The following is a 17,208-nucleotide window of genomic DNA, read 5'->3' on the forward strand; positions in this document are numbered from 1 at the left end:
ATGCAAGGAAAAGAGCTAGGGAATGGTTTACTTTCAGTTCCAGTGATCAGGCCTCACTAAGTAAAGATTTGAACAAAGGTCTGAAATAGGCTGAGGCAGGAAGCCCTATTCATATAAGAGGGAAGAGCCTTCCAAGCAAAGGAAACACAACCAGCACTATCAACTCTGTGTCCCGAGGAGAATAAACACCGAGTCAGGTAAACTAAGCACTAACTGGGGAGAAAGGGGTGATCAAGAGAAGGCTTTGTAGTACGTACACTGTAAAGGTCTGGGCTGCTACTTTAAGTGAGACAGAACACATTTTGAAAGGTTTCTGACTTAACATAATCACTGTCACCCTGTTAAACCCAGAAGGGGCTAGGATGGAAGCAGGAAACTGCTGCAGTAACACAAACAAGAGATTGTGCCCTGAAGGAGGTAGGAGTGGTCAAAATAGTTAATAAGTTGCTGAGTTCTGGACATATTTTAAAGACAGCCAAAAAGATTTCCTGAGGGCTATGTTGAATATGAAATGCAGTTATTACTACTGAAATTATTTTAACACTAGTTATAAAAATGGTTTTTGTTGTGGTGGTGGTTCTTTTGTTTTTGTTTTGTTGTTGTTTGGTTTTTTAAGACAGGGTTTCACTGTGTAGCCCTGGCTGTCCTGGAACTTGCTCTATAGACCAGGCTGGCCTGGAACTAACTGCAATCTGCCCACCTCTGCCTCCTGAGTGCTGGGATTATTTTAATACTAATTATAAAAATGGGCTGGGCGGTGGTAGCGCACGCCTTTAATCCCAGCACTTGGGCGGCAGAGCCAGGCAGATCTCTGAGTTCGAGGCCAGCCTGGACTACAGAGTGAGTTCCAGGAAAGGCGCAAAGCTACAGAGAAACTCCGTCTCGAAAAGAAAAAAAAAAAAATGGTTTGGTTCTTTTGTTTTTGTTTTGTTGTTGTTTGGTTTTTCAAGACAGGGTTTCTCTGTGTTGCCCTGGCTGTCCTGGCACTTGCTCTGTAGACCAGGCTGGCCTCAAACTAACTGAGATCTAACTGCCTCTGCCTCCTGAGTGCTGGAATTAAAGGCCACCACTGCCTGGCTAAAAGTGGTTTTTGTATGTGTTTTTGTTTTTGATTTTTAGGGTTTGGGGAGGTTGTTTTTTGTTTTTCAAGACTGGGTCTCTTCTATGTTGTTCTGGCTGTCATGAAACTCACTACATAGACCAGATTGGCCTAAATGATCCTGCTGCCTCTGCCTCCTAGGTCATAGGATTCAAGGTGTGTGCTACCATGCCTGGCCTAAAATGTTTAACTTTTAGAAGGCTCAAAATATTTTTATTTATTAAATATGAAGCTTGATGTCCCAAAGTAACAAGTATTTGTGATATGTGTTCCCAATCTCTATCTACTGTGATGGTGGCCAAACAATTTTGTCGAGACTCACTAGAAACAAAAATGTTTTAATTTTATTCTGTATAATTTATGTGTATTTAGTCTAAAAAAGAAAATAGACATAAAATATATTTATACTGTTCAACATATGCATGTACTCTACTTCTCTCTCACTTTTTTCTTTTTCAGCTCATTCTTTTCTTCTTTATTCCTGGGACTACCACAGGTATACAAAATATAACCAATTCTTTTAAGCAATCCTCCACTGCATACTTATCCAGACAAAAACACATGTTACCAGGAAGAGAGTTGCACATTAGCTCTCTTGGGACAGTATATACCAAATTTCTGAAATGGTTAAGAATGAACTAATAGGCCAGTCAGCGGTGGCGCATGCCTTTAATGCCAGCACTTGGGAGGCAGAGCCAGGCGGATCTCTTTGAGTTTGAGGCCAGCCTGGGCTACAGAAAGAGATCCAGGACAGGCTCCAAAACTACACAGGGAAACCTTGTATCGAAAAAACAAAAACAAAACAACAAAAAAATAAGAATGAACTAATAGATTTCCCTCCGCAAACAGTACCTAGCTCTAGGAGCCATTGGTATTAGTTATGAAAGGTGAGATTTTAAGAACCTTTACAACTAACCCAGTGGCCCCACAATGAAAGTGAGTGACTATTAATTTAACACCATCTCCTGTCTTGCTTACAGTCTGCATTTACTAGAGACTGATGACTGCACTACTTTCAGCAAAGGGGAAAAAAAAAATCTGTGCTCAAATAATGAAAATGTTGAAACTTTTATAGCAAAACTTTTCACAGATTTAGGGACATAACTCAGACATAGAGCTCTAATCTATCAACACAGTCAAGGCCCTGTCAACAACAATACACAGAAACACTGGATGGCAAGAAACAGGGAAGAAAATACTCAAGTGTTTTGAATCTCCAAAAACTAAACAGAGCCGGGCTGTGGTGGTGCACGCCTTTAATCCCAGCACTCGGGAAGCAGAGTTAGGCAGATCTCTGTGAGTTTGAGGCCAGCCTGGACTACCAAGTGAGTTCCAGGAAAGGTGCCAAAGCTACAGAGAAACCCTGTCTCGAAAAAACAAACAAACAAACAAACAAAAACTAACAGATCTTTTCCTCAGAAATTTTCACTATCCTCAATGAGAAGGCAGCACTGCCTCTACAGACACATCAGTGATTGCCACAAACTAGGTTAGAATATACAGTGCTTCCCAAAGAGGCCAGGGGATACTTCTGGGTAGTGGTTATACACTCTGCTCATTTATTAAAAAAAAATCACTGAGCTTTGTACAGCTATTATTTTCACGAGCAGTTATCAATTCAGGACAACTACCAAAAGCTAAGGCCTGAAGATTAAACAATATTGTACCAATGTTAATTTCCTGATTGGGATTCACTGTAGTATTTTTAAATGATAAAAAAAAAGGCCGGGCGGTGGTGGCGCACGCCTTTAATCCCAGCACTCGGGAGGCAGAGCCAGGCGGATCTCTGTGAGTTCGAGGCCAGCCTGGACTACCAAGTGAGTTCCAGGAAAGGCGCAAAGCTACACAGAGAAACCCTGTCTCGAAAAACCAAAAAAAAAAAAAAAAAAAGATAAAAAAAAAGAAAAGAAAAAAAAAAAAAAGACTGGAGAGATGGCCCAGGGGTTAAGAACACTGGCTGCTCTTCCAGAGGACCTGGGTTCAATTCCCAACACCCACATGGCAGCTCACAATTGTCTGTAACTCCAGTTACAGGGTATCTGACACCAATGAACATAAAATAAATTTGAATAAAATTTTTAAATTTAAAAAAAATTCCTAATTTCAGGAACTACTCTATAGTATTTGTGGGTTTAGGAGCATCACATCTACCAAATATGTCAAAAGGAAACTATGGAGAAAAGAATAAAACCAAATGTTAAGATCTAGCACGCCTGTAATCCCAGCACAAGGGAGGCAGATGCTAAGGAATCTCAGATGGTTAAGAATTCATGTACTATTTTGTTGACTTTGGGTAAATCTTAAATTATGTCATCAAAGTAAAAGTGCAGAACTGTCATGAGTTCTAGGTCAGCCTGTACTACATGTGTTTGAAGCAGCCTGGGCTAGAGTATGAGACCCTGTCTCAAAATCTTAAGAAAGAGAAAGGAAAAACAGCAATACTAATAATTCTTAGTAGTATTTTCTCCAAATACTTTTAAAAAGTTGTTTTAAGCACAAAAAGAAGCCAAGCTTAGATACATGCCTATAATCCCAGCACTCTGGAGGCAGAAGGCAGGTGGATCTCTGTCAGTTTCAGGCCAGCCTGGCCTATAGAGTTTCAGGACAGCCAGGGATAACAGAGAAACCCTGTCTCAAATAATAAAATTAATAATAATAAAAACTTGAAAAATCCTTGGCCAACTCAAGTTGTTACTCAACATTAACATATAGAGACTCAATACTACAATAAAAAGATAACCACAGAATAAAAATATTTAACCAAAAGCCGGGCGGTGGTGGCGCACGCCTTTAATCCCAGCACTCGGGAGGCAGAGCCAGGCGGATCTCTGCGAGTTCGAGGCCAGCCTGGGCTACCAAGTGAGTCCCAGGAAAGGCGCAAAGCTACTCAGAGAAACCCTGTCTCGAAAAACCAAAAAAAAAAAAAAAAAAAAAAAAAAAAAAAAAAAAAATTTTAACCAAAACTATTAATACATGATGGCTAAACACAAGACAATAAAACATTTTTTCCTAGCAGTCTTTGGTATCCTACCAAAAGAAAGGAGTAAGTTAGCTAAGCTGTTAAGAGCACTGGCTGCTCTTCCAGAGGTCCTGAGTTCAATTCCCAGCAACCACATCATGGCTCATAACCATCTGTAATGAGATCTGGTGCCCTCTTCTGGCCTGCAGGGATACATGCAAACGGAACACTGTATATATAATATAATATAATAAATCAATCTTTAAAAAAAATTTAATTCCAGTTCTAGGGGATCCTCTTCTAGCCTCTGGCCAAACCAGGCATAAATGTGGTGCACAAACATACATGGAGGCTAAAACACCCATACACATAAATTTTTTTAAAAATTTAAGGAAAATACTTTTGTGACACCTTCCTCACACACAAAAAAAAGTAATCCCAAAACGATATGATGTTAACATTTTTATTTATATTTATTTGCAGAAGTCCTCAATAGCTTTTCTCTTTTTTTGGGGGGGGGGGGGGCGGGGAGCAGTTTTGAGACAGGGTTTCTTTGTATAAGTCCTGGCTGTCCTGGACCAGGGTGGCTTTGAATTCAGAGATCTGCCTGCCTCTGCCTCCTGAGTGCTGGGATTAAAGGTGTATGCCACCACTGCCTGCTTCAATATCCTTTTTAATCTCCTGAATTACTTGTTGTACAATTGTTACTGCCTTTACAGATGAAGAAGCTAATCTGATCAGGGGAACACAGTAAGTAGGTGGAGACTCCAAGGCTCCCCACTATCCTGAAATTACCAATTCAAAGGCTGCTTTCACTCTACTACAAGGTCTCAATGCCCTAACATACTAATAAGAAAGGAAGGAATTTAAGAATCAATAGCACTATTGAAGTCTACTCCGAGTACACAGGAAGAGATGGAAAAGTCTCTGAAACTTCTCACTCTAGTTCTTAAGTAACATTTATCAGTATAAACCAATATCATGTTATAGGAATATTTTAGCGAGCATTTTACATACATTTCTGTGAAGTGAATCGTAATGTAACTCTCACTTTGCTGATGATGAAGAAAAAAAAATCAAGACTTAAAAAAGTTTAATAAGAAGAGCACACTGCTTGAATCACAAGCAACTAAATGCCTTTGGAGACATCTCAATGCTTTTGGAATACCCTTAAAAAAAAAATTCTCAAAAAATTACAGTTCGTGGTGTGAAGATGCCCCGTGAAGCTGTCCTAACGGTTCCTAGTTCTATATACAGGCTTACAAGCATCAATGGTACAGAGACACTATTACTTGTGACAGTCTTTAGGTCTAAAATGTACTCAAAAATCAAGAGATTTTTAATTAAACTGAAGGGAATTGAAGGAAAGGGTGCTCACAGACAATACAAAAAAAAAAAAAAGTTTATACAATACTGCCAGCTACCTGCTACACTTTATTTCAATTCTAAAGCACTGTGATGCAAGAGAAACCCAATCCTTTTCCTTTTGGTCTGCTTTACTCTGCCCTGTAGCAAAACGGCATTTCCACGTCAATATTAATCTACTATTACATAACTTCAGGATAACCTTCATACTCTATTTCGAAAAGCGTGTTTAAAAATCAATCCTGAAAACAAAAGGATGGTAATACATTTTAATAAGAAGGTTGGTGCTGTCTAGAATGAATGGAGACACAGCCTCCTTCCAAACGGAAAGGGGACAAGACGGTAAAACTCATCACCGTCTTCAGCAAGCCGGAAGGGTATTAAAAAAAAAAAAAAATCAAAAAGTGGACACTCGTGAAATTCAAGGAGGGGTGGGGCCCCTTCATTTGGCGGCGGCAATTAGACGACCAGAGAGGTAGAAATTCGTTCCAGAGAGGTAGAAATTCGTTGGTGGCCAGCACCTCGCTACAAGAGTGGGCGCAGGCTGGTTTAAAGGCGCAAGCAGCCCTGAGGCCCGGGAGTCCTCGGCCCCGGAAATCTACCGAGGGGTGGATCTGGAGGCCCGATGATAAGAAAAAGGCCTCCAGGACCCGGTCTACAGGCCGACCGATCCGATCCGGGGCTAACACGGAGCCCCGTCAGGCCCGAGGCCAGTCACTCCCAGACGGAATGTGAAGCAACAGAGAAAGTGGGCGACAAACATTCACGGAGGCACGCTCGGGACGCGGGCCCGGCCTCCGTGGGCTCCCGGCCCCGCTGGTTTTCCGAGGCCTTGGAGGAGCGGAGAAGCCCCAAGCCTCGTGCCCGTCCCCTCCCCCACCCCACCCCCTCACCCCCACCCCACCCGGCCCTCCGCAGCCACCCTGGCTTTGCCTCCTCCTCCGGCAGCTGAGGTACCCGGTCGACCGGTTCCCTCACGCGCTCGGAAGCGTGAACTCACCCGCCGCTGAGAAAACGGTACTGTCTTCGCGGCCTCTTGGGCGTCAGGTTAGGAGAGGGCTCCACCGGTTCGAGGTTTCTGCGCGCCGCCCGGACGGAGAGACTGCTTCCGAAGCACCTACTCGCACAGGCCGCAAACACAGCCGCGCAGCGCGGGGAGCTTTCTGGAGGTCTTCCTCTTGCCCGGCGTGCACTGCGCCAGGAGGCGTGGCCAGGGGGGGAAACCATAGAGAAGCTTGTACTAGATAGTCTCCACTGTTGCCTCTGACTCACTACGCATAGAAGAATGACCATAGAGAAGGAACGCCTAGTGGGACCTAGAGAGGCTCAAGCTGTAAATTACGACCCACCCTGCCATTTTTGATTGGCGCCGATTGAATCTTATGACTGCACGACGCCATCTTGAGGTCAAGGTTCCGGCTGGTTACCCGAGCCGGGTTTGTTAGAGGATTTCTCACTTTTTTTGGTGATTCGTTTTCCAGGAATTAGAACCTTGGTCTCCTGGTTCTTTAAGGTTCGATGAACTGAAACCTGGGCGGGACCGAGAACCTCAATAGAAAGCCCAAATGTCATTTGTCCTTCGAAAACAACTGGTCACATCAAGAAGTAACTGGCAACGGCTACGTTGGGGTTTTTTTTTTTTTTTTTTTTTTTTTTTTGACTTTTTGTGCGAACACGCACTACAACTTAGGTGAGGTAATAGGACCCAAGAGGTAACTAGATGCTTGATAGCTTTAAAAGCCTGTAAAAATGTTTAATACAACTTTCTGTAGTGAACGACTGATAAAAAGAATATTAAAATAATGAAAAGGTGAATACTCACAAATTACTGAGTTATTCAATTTATGGAGTTTATAAGCAGTATCTATTGCTTTGTTTCTTGCTCCTCAGAAGGTTTGTAATTTGTTCATAAGGTGCCTGGTGGTATGCCAAGGAGTCAGAAAGTAGAGTGAGGTTTGTTCCTGTCCTGGGAGAACTGGAGCCCTGGAGTAACAAGTGGCAAACCCTGACCACTCTATCATTCATACTCCCTGTCTGTTGTTTTTCTTAGCTAGTGGTTTAGACAGTCTGCATAGACCAGGCTGGACTCTTTCAGAGATCTGCCTGCCTCTTCCCAAGTGTTGGGATTAAGTGCATGTGCCACCCCACCCAAATTGTCTCTTAGTTTTATTCTAGTATATATCACCATCTGACATACGAATGTCTCATTTTATGGTCCACCTGCTCCTTCCACACTAGAATGTAAACATAAAGAGAGCGTAGATCTTTTATCTCCTGTAGCTCCAGTGCATGGAATAGGGATTGGTATTTAGCAAGTACTCAGTATTTGTTGAATAAAAAGATAATTAGCCAAGCAATGTTGGCACATGCCTTTAGTCCCAGCACTTGGGAGGCAGAGGCAGGCAGATCTCAGTGAGTTCGAGGCCAGCCTGTTTTACAAAATGAGTTCCAGGACAGACAGAGCTGTTTCACAGAGAAACCCTGCCTCGAAAAACCAAAGAAGAAATGATTTTCGGGTGGGTGTGGTGTAGCACATGTATTGAGTGCCAGCACTCTGGGAGGCTGAGGCAGGTCAATTCTCTAAATTCAAAGCTAGCCTCCTTGGTTCCAGGACTCCCAGGGACAGCTACATAAAGAGACCCTGTCTCAAAAAACAAAGCAACATCCGGGTGGCGGTGGCACACTCCTTTAATCCCAGCACTCCAGAGGCAGAGCGGATCTCTGTGAGTTCAAGGCCAGCAACAGGCACCAAAACTACACAGAGAAACCCTGTCTTGAGGGAAAAAAAAAAAAACAAACAAACAAAAAACAAAGCAACAGAAAGGAAATTGTCATATGATAGGTACCAAGAAAATTCAATGCAAGGACAGTGGAAATAGGAAAGTTTATGATACTATTACCACCTGTAAATTTTATGTTCACATATATTTCTATTTACTAGGTTCCTTATAAAAAGAGCAACAAGGCCAAGTGGTGGTGGCGCATGCCTTTAATCCCAGCACTCGGGCGGCAGAGGCAGGCAGATCTCTGTGAGTTTGAGGCCAGCCTGGGCTACAGAGTGCGATCCAGGAAAGGCGCAAAACTACACAGAGAAACCCTGTCTCAAAAAAACAAAACAAAACAAAACAAAAAAGAGCAACAATACCTACTTCCCAAGGCTATTACAAGTATTAAATTAACTAATGTGAAGGTATTTCCTACAATAAAATGCTCATTAAATGCTATTTATATTTTGTAAATAAATGTTTGTTTTTGTTTTTACAACCTCAAGTATAAACACAAATCTCTCAAATTACTGTGTATCCTTTTGGGGGGGGGTAGGGGGGGTGTTTGAGTCAAGGTTTCTCTGTGTCCTGGCTGTCCTGGAACTCGCTATGTAGACCAGGCTGGCCTCAAACTCACAGATATATGCCTGCCTCTGCCTCCCAAGTCCTGGGTTTAAAGGTGTATATCACCATCAACCAGCTTACATATCCCTTAAAAAAAAAAAGATTTTATGTGTATGAGTTTGACTACATATATGTCTATGTACCACATACATTCCTGGTGCCACCATAGGACAGAAGAGGACATCATATCCCTTGGAACTGGAGTTACAGATGGTTATGAGCCATCTTGTGGACTTGAAATTGAACCGGGGTCCTCTGCAAAACCAGCAAGTGCCTTTAATCAAGCCATTTCTCCACTACTTATGTAATATCACTTGCATAATGAATTCTTAGGAACCAGAGAGATGGCTCAGCAGATAAAGGTGCCTGCTATCCATGACAACCTTAGTTCAATCCCTGAACTCACCTGGTAGAAAAGGAGACCAAATTCCTACAAGCTGAACACTATGGGATACACTCAAGTACACCCATATGTGTACACATAAACAATAAATAAATGTAAATAATAATAACCAAAAAATAAATAAGCTGGGAAGTGGTGGCGCACACCTTGATCCCAACACTTGGGAGGCAGAGGCAAGTGGATCTCTGAGTTTGAGGCCAGCCTGGTCTGTAGAGCAAGTTCGAGAACAGCCAGGGCTACAGAGAAGAGTTTTGTCTAGAAAATCATAAACAAACAGATGGTTGTACCAGCTGGAGATACAGCTCAGCAGTTAAGAACACTTGCTCTTGCACAGGAACTAGGTTCAGTTCCCAGCACCTACATGTTGGCTCACAATCTTCTGTATCTGCAGTTCCAGAGGATCTGATGCCCCCTCTGACCTCTGCAAGCAGTATTCAGGCAAAATATTGATACATATAAATCTAAAAGGAAGTTTGAAGAGGAAGTCTCCGACAACTGGCTAGCTTTAATGTAGACAGTGTTGTTTAAGTTTACCCAGTGTGATGGTCATCCCAGAGTAACTAGGATCGAGACTCACCTGGGGTCCAAGCTTCAGAGCATGCCTAGGAGGGTTACCTAGAATGGGAAGGCCGGAGGTGGGAAGTTATAAACGTCAGTGACACTATACTATGGGTTCATGTTGTAGATTATTTTCAGATGTGTAACTTTTGGTTATGCAGTGGAACATTTCTTTAATGATGTAAAGATGTGATGCATTCTTTTTTTTTATTTATTATGTTCATAGTATGTCTGACTGCAGGCCAGAAGAGGGCACCAGATCTCATTACAGATGGTTGTGAGCCACCACGTGGTTGCTGGGAATTGAACTCAGGACCTCTGGAAGAGCAGCCAGTGCTCTTAACCTCTGAGCCATCTCTCCAGCCCTGTGGTGCATTCTTTTATGTTACATTTTAACTGTGTGAAGCTGTGTCACTGTGCCTGTCTAAAACACCCGATGGTCTAATGAAGAACTGAACGACCAACAGTGAGGCAGAAGAAAGGATAGGCGGGGCTGGCAGGCAGAGAACAAGTAGCACAAATCTGGGAGGAAAAAGGAGCAAAAGAGCAAGGAGAGGAGGACACTAGAGACCAGCCACGCAGCCACACAGCAAGCCACAGAGTAAGAGTGAAAGTAAGATTTACAGAAGTAAGAGAAAGGTAAAATCCCAGAGGCAAAAGGTAGATGGGATAATTTAAAGTTAAATAAAGCTGGCAAGAGACAAGCCAAGCTAAGGCCGGACATTTATAAATAATAATAAGCTTCTATGTGTGAGTTATTTGGGAGCTGGGTGGCAGGCTCCCCAAAAGTAAAAAGGCAAAAAAAAAAAAAACAACAAAAAAAAAACAAGCCAGGCGGTGGTGGCGCACGCCTTTAATCCCAGCACTCGGGAGGCAGAGCCAGGTTGGTCTCTGTGAATTCGAAGCCAGCCTGGTCTACAGAGCAAGATCCAGGAAAGGCGCAAAGCTACACAGAGAAACCCTGTCTTGAAAAACCAAAAAAACAAAACAACAAAAACAAAAAACTAACAACAGGTTCAAGTTTGGACTGAATAAAGAGAAGCTGAGCACTAGTATTCATGGTTTTCTGCTTCCTGATTGTGGATACAATATATCCAACCAGCAGCCTTAAGTTCCTGCAACTACAATTTTGCTGCCATGATGGACTGTACTCATCAACTGTAAGCCAAGATAAACACTTCCTTTAGTTTCTTTTTTTTCCTGTGGGGGATGAGGGGTGGTAGTTGCGGGGGGGGGGGGGGGGGGGGGGGGTTGTACTGGGTAGTTTTGTGTATCAACTTGACACAAGCTATAGAGTCCTAAGAGGAAGGAGCCTTGGTAACTGTAAGGCTTTTTCCCAGTTAGTGATCAGTGGGGGAGGGCCCAGCCCATGGTGGGTGATGCCATCCTGACTGCTGGTCCTGAGTTCTATAGGAAGGTAGGCTGAGCATGACATGGGAAGCAAGCCAGTAAGCAGCTCCCCTCCATGGCCTCTTCATCAGCTCCTGCCTCCAGGTTCCTGCCCTGTTTTGAGTTCCTGTCCTGACTTCCTTCAGTGATGAACAGCAATGCTGATGTGTAAACCAAATAAACCCTTTTCTCCTCAACTTGCTTTCTGGTCATGATGTTTCATCACAGCAATAGAAACCCTAACCAAGACAGTGGTGGTGGTTGTGTCAGGCTATTTTATCACAATAACCAGGAACCCAGAAAAGTAAACAATACACCCACGGAATCTTTGCTGCCCTTACAGTGGACTTGAGCTTAGCCCCCAACACCCACATGGCACCTCACAACTGGCTATAACTCCAGTTCCGGGTATCAGATGCCCTCTTCTGGCTTTCATGGGCAACAGTTATCCATGTGGCACACAGACACACATGCAGGCCAAACACCCATACACAAAAATAATAAAATAATTTCAAAACTAAAAACCATTGGACCAGGTCTTAAGAGGGCTGCTGAGTGGCAAGTACCTGACCAAAGGAAAGATAGAGAACAAGCTGCTTTCTCTTAGCACAAATGGAAACAATGGTGAACAGAATTGTCAATGAAGCCACCTTGTAGAACCCTGATTTGCAGAAAGATAAAAAGAATGGAGCCATCAGAAAAACAGAAGCCTGGTAGTGGTATCACATGCCTTTAATCCCAGCACTTGGGAGGCAGAGGCAGGCAGATCTCTGTGAGTTTGAGGGAGGCCAGCCTGGTCCACAGAGTGAGTTCCAGGACAGCCAGAGCTACACAGAGAAACCCTGTCTTGAAAATCAAAGAACAAACAAAAAGGATAACAAATTAGGCCTTAAAAGGAGGGTTAGCAGGCTGCGGGTCATGGAATATTGAAATATTGAAAAGGCTGCTCAGAATTCAGCTAACTAGCCAGACCTTAGCGCAAAACTACCAAATTAATTCATTTCTTTGAAAAGGCATAAAGGAGGATAAAATGTCACAGACTATCCAGAAAGAAGAAATTAACATAGGCTTTTTGTAACTTTGCAGAGTCCTTCAAGACATTTGTACACTCTATTAGTTTTTTGGTTTGTTTTTGTTTTTGTTTTGAGTAAAGTTTTACTGTGTAGTCCTGGCTGGTCTAGACCTCACTGAATAAACCAGGCTGGCTTTGAACTCACAAAGATCCACCTGACTGCCTCCTGATTAAAGGTGAGCACCACCACACATAAACCCCATGTATTGAAAAAGTTTTCCTGCTGAGGATTTTAGCTCAGTGGGTAGAGCGCTTACCTAGCATGCATGAGGCCTTGTATTTGATGCCAAGCACAACATAAAAACCAGTGTTGGTACTCACCCTCCATTCCCAGCTCTCGGGAAGTAGAGGCAAGAGGATTAATTCAGGGTCATCCTTGCTTAAAGAGTGAATTTGAGGCCAGCTGGGAATACATAAGACTGTCACACACACACAAAAAAAGTCAGGATGAGCCACCAATAAGCTTGTTTATTGCTTATGGAGGCCAGGCTAAGCTATGCACTCACAGTGTCAGAGAACCTGTCCTAGTCACTTGCCAGGGAGACAGCTGTAGATAAATAGCCACATGTAATCTGATCCTGTCCCCATGGGCACATTTGACTCATATGTTCAGCGGCATATTGGGTGACTCTCCAGGAAAACTGTCAAAACAGGAAAAGTATTATTTAGCTGAATCACCCAGAGGCCAAACATTTAAACTGGAGGCATAGGAGAGATAATACATTGATAGTGGGAGGTCCCTAGGTCATGGAGGTTGGACTGCAGCTCAGAGGTAGTGTTTGTCCACATGGATGAGACCCTAGGGTTGATCCCCAGCACCAGACAAAAAAAATGACCACAAGATCAGTCAACACTCCAGCAGACAAGCAGACAGCAGCACTGACTGGACTCAGTGGTACACTGAGCCATCTCTCCAGTCCCACCATATTAATGTTTAATAGGAAAAAAAATCACAATATGTCTTTACAAAATAGATAACAAAGATAATTATTAGAAACCACATATAAATCATTTCTTTTCTCTACATTTTTGCTTCAAGTTCTATTTCAGGCTCTGTCATCAAGATTCAGACTTCCTATAACTTCCAAACAATTGCTTCCAAACATGATTAAAGTGTCTGTGTAATTGCAGATCCGACTCTCCAGTCTGCAGATTGCCATCCCTGCAGCACAAGCGCACTGAGAGCTTACGAATTGGCCAGATGTGGCAGGTACTGGCCCAGGGAGTTCTGCAAGTGTATGTGTGTGTGTGTGTGTGTGTGTGTGTGTGTGTGTGTGTGTGTGTGTGTGTGTGTGTCTGTTCACCGCTTGGCTTATGAAACCTAGAGGACTTATCTCACTGCACAGGACTGGCCTGCTGCTTCCACTAACTAGGCCACTGAACAGGTAGAAAGAGCCACCAGTCATAATCCATTCTCCATGGGTTGGAAGGGTAGCAAAGTTAATGGAAATTAAGCACCCAGTTTCTTTTTTTTTTTTTTTATTTTAAGATGTATTTGTGTGTGTGTGTGTGTGTGTGTGTGTGTGTGTGTGTGTGTGTGTGTGTGTGCAGGTACATGTGCACAGAGGCCAGAGGCCAGAAGAGAGTCTGGTCTCCTCCTCTGTCTCTCCTTGCCCATTCCTTTGTCTTTAAGACAGTGCCTCTATTTCCATCTCTCTCTCTCTCCTCTCTCTCTCTCTCTCTCTCTCTCTCTCTCTCTCTCTCTCTCTCTCTCTCTCTCTCTCTTCCTGGGGCTCAGGCCTTCTTGGCTAGGTTGAGAGCCAGCAAACTCTGACAAACTACCCTTCTCTGCCAGCCTCAAAGCTGGTTTACAGATATTTTCATAGATAGCTGGTTCCTCATGCATGTTCTGAGAGCCAGACTCCAGTCCTCATGATTGCAGAGCAAGAGTTCTTAACTGCTGAACCATCTCTACCTCCCATGCGCCATTCCTTTCTAAGATCTTCTAAAGTCACTGAAGAACAAGAGAAAGAGGTGGCATCCTGCTCAGTATTATAGTGCACGCCTATAACTCCAGCATTCCAGAAGCAAAGGCAAGTTGAAGCTCAGACAGATGGTTTTATAGTGAGTTCCAGGCTACCCATTGCTACATAGGGCATTCCAGGTCAGCCAGTTCTACATAGAAAGTTCCAAGCCATCCATAGCTGCATAGCAAGACTCTATCTCAAATAAAAAAAAAAAATAAACGAAATGAAAAGCAGGTGGATATTTCAAAAGGTCATTTTCAGTGAAGATTAAGTTAGACTTTGAGTTGAGAGAAAGAAACTTGGACAGCCCTGAAAAATAAAAATACAGAGTATTAAAAAAAAAAATACAGAGGATTGGCAGTGACATTCCCTGTGGAAGGGGTGCGGGAACCAGGGAAGGCTTCCTAAAGGAAGTACTCTCCTGAGCTGTGTCTTAGCCAGAACCGCAGGGAGAGGACAAATGAGGCAGTAGGTACTTACACAGACTCTGGCGATCAAGGCTGGAGTTGCCCACAAGGTCCAATATCTGAGGTCTGCTAACTGAAATCAGGATTCTGAAAAGAGAGTGATGGCATGTTATAGACTGCATATGAAGGAAGTACCACCAAAAGACTCATTTATTGAAAGTTTGACCAACCACAGAAGTAGTGTTCAGAAACATACTTTAGAAAGTGACTGAGGGGTGGGGTGGGAGGAGGGAACACAGGGCAATCAGTGGCTGATATGTAAAATTAATTATAAAATAAAAATATTTTAAAAAAATAAAGTGATTGGAATCTAGGGGCTCTTATCAATAAATTAATTAATCGACGAGGTCATCACTGAAAGAGCTTTTGACCTAGGCCATGGTGGCACGTACCTTTAATCCACTCCCACCCCCCAGATGGCAGAGGCAGGTGGATCTCTGTGAGTTCCAGGACAGCCAGGGCTACACAGAAAAACTCTGTCTCAAAAAAACAAAAAGGAAAAAAAAAAGAAGAAGAAGAAGAAAATGCTATTGTAGGGGCTGGAGAGATGACTCAGTTGTTGAGAGCACTGACTGCTCTTCCAGAGGATCCGGGTTCAATTCCCAGCACCCACATGGCAGCTCACAACTGTCTGTAACTCCAGTTCCTGGCCTTCTGACACCCTCACACAGACATGCATGCAAGTGAAACACCAATGAACACAAAATAAAAATAAACTATAAAAAAAAAAGAAAAAAAAGTTATTGCGAGGTAATAAAACAGTTGCAAGTTGGGTCCAGCTGGAGGAAGTGGGTTACTGGAGGCATAATTTGAAGCACATAGCTTGCCTTGGCTCTGCCCTCTCTCTGGCTTCCTGCTTGCCATGAGGCGAGCAGCTCCACTTCACCTCATCACAGACGTATAATCATGGGGCCCGCTGACCACAGACTAAAACCATAAATCAAAGTAGATCTTTCCTCTCTCTCGTTGTTTTTTCTAGACTGTGTTATCACAACAACAGCAAAACCAACACAAGTATCTCCTCCTAACAGCCCTCTCGGGCTATTAGCAAAGGCAAACCCAGACTCTCTGAAGAAGAGAAACTAAGTACTGGAGAAGTGGCTCAGTGGTGTGAGCGCAGCTCTGCTAGAGGACCCGGGTTCAAGTCCCAGCATCTGCATGGCAGAGCTCTCAACCCCCCCTGCAACTCTCTCTCCAAGCGATCCAATGCCCTCTTCTGACTTCTGTGGGATATCTACAATTACATGCTATGTGCACACTCTTCACAGATGTACCGGCATACACATAATTTAAAATAAAACAAATATTAGAAAGAGGAAGGGAAGAAAACTAAGCAGGACACAGAGGCACACACCTGTGATCCCAGCACTTGGGACCGAAAGGTAGGAGGACAAGGAGGTCAAGGCTAACCTAGGCTATCGGCTAAGTTCAAGGCTAGTCGGTGCTACATGAGATCTTGTCTCAAGAAGGAAGGAAGGGGGGTTGGGGATTTAGCTCAGTGGTAGAGTGCTTGCCTAGCAAGTGCAAGGCCCTGGGTTTGGTCCTCAGCCCTGAAAAAAAAAAAAAAAAAAAAAAAAGGAAGGAAGGACAGAGACAGCTCATTTGCCTAATTTGCTCTTGGAGGTAATGAAGTCAGGGCTGAGGTAATAGCTCAGAGATAGAGCCCTTGCTTTATATGTCTGAGACCCTATATGTAAGCCTCAATAAGGACAAAAGAGGGGGAAAGGTAGATAAAGAGAAACAGGTTAATTTAAGTTTAAAAGAGCTAGCCTATGAGCCTAAGCTAGGCCAAGCATTCATAACTAATAATAACTATCCGTGTCATGATTTGGGAGCTGGTTGGTGACCTAAAAGAAAAAGCTTGGTACAGTCTGACATCATCTAAAATTTAAAATTCTGGGGACTGGAGAGATGGCTCAGCCGTTAAGAGTGCTTATTGCCCTTGCAAAGGACCTGAGTTCAGTTCTCAGCATCCAAATCAGGTGGCTCACAACAGCCTGTTACTCCAGCTCCAGGGCGACCCTACACCTCTGGCCTCCTCCATGGGCATCTACATCTATGTGTACATAACCTACCACCACATACATAATTTTGAAAGTGCAAAAATAAATCTTAAAATTTAAAAGTGCACCAAGGAGTTGGCTCAGCTGTACAACACTTGATTTGCATGCATGAGGACTGGAGTTCGAATCCCCAGCAATCACATAAAGGTCAGATGGGCACGCCGCCTACCTGTAATCCCAGTGGGAGGTGGAGATAGAATACATCGTTCAAGATCCCTTGAGCAAGCTGGCTAACTGGGCTACTTGAATCAGCTCTGGGTTCAACTGAGGGACTCTGCATCAATATATAAGGTGAGGAGAGACTGAGGAATGTAGGGGTGGTTTTCTGGGCTTCATGCCTGAAGCACCGCCGCTAGTAGGCAGCAGGTACCTCCTAGGTACCTGCCACCACCCAGGGCGTGGTGGAGACGGAGAGGACCCCTTAATACCTGAAATGTGTACGTGCTTGCTCTCTCTTGGCTACCTCGTGATCCTGGA

At 43.6% G+C, this 17,208-nt stretch overlaps 1 protein-coding gene across 2 annotated transcripts in view; it reads right to left on the bottom strand.

Moving 5' to 3' along the window:
- Rbm25 (RNA binding motif protein 25) overlaps nucleotides 1–6,613 on the bottom strand; it is a 45,312-nt gene extending 38,699 nt beyond the window's left edge. The window contains exon 1 of one of the 2 annotated variants that reach the window (XM_052739365.1): nucleotides 6,424–6,613. The gene's annotated coding sequence lies outside the window, so the exon portion shown is untranslated. The remainder of the gene's footprint in view (nucleotides 1–6,423) is intronic. The other variant, XM_052739364.1, reaches the window with a different exon arrangement.
- Nucleotides 6,614–17,208: the final 10,595 nt, after the last annotated feature.

This window comes from Peromyscus californicus, unplaced genomic scaffold (genome assembly GCF_007827085.1).
Source record: "Peromyscus californicus insignis strain IS unplaced genomic scaffold, ASM782708v3 Scaffold_15__1_contigs__length_86483966, whole genome shotgun sequence".
In the NCBI taxonomy this organism is placed as follows: domain Eukaryota; kingdom Metazoa; phylum Chordata; class Mammalia; order Rodentia; family Cricetidae; genus Peromyscus; species Peromyscus californicus.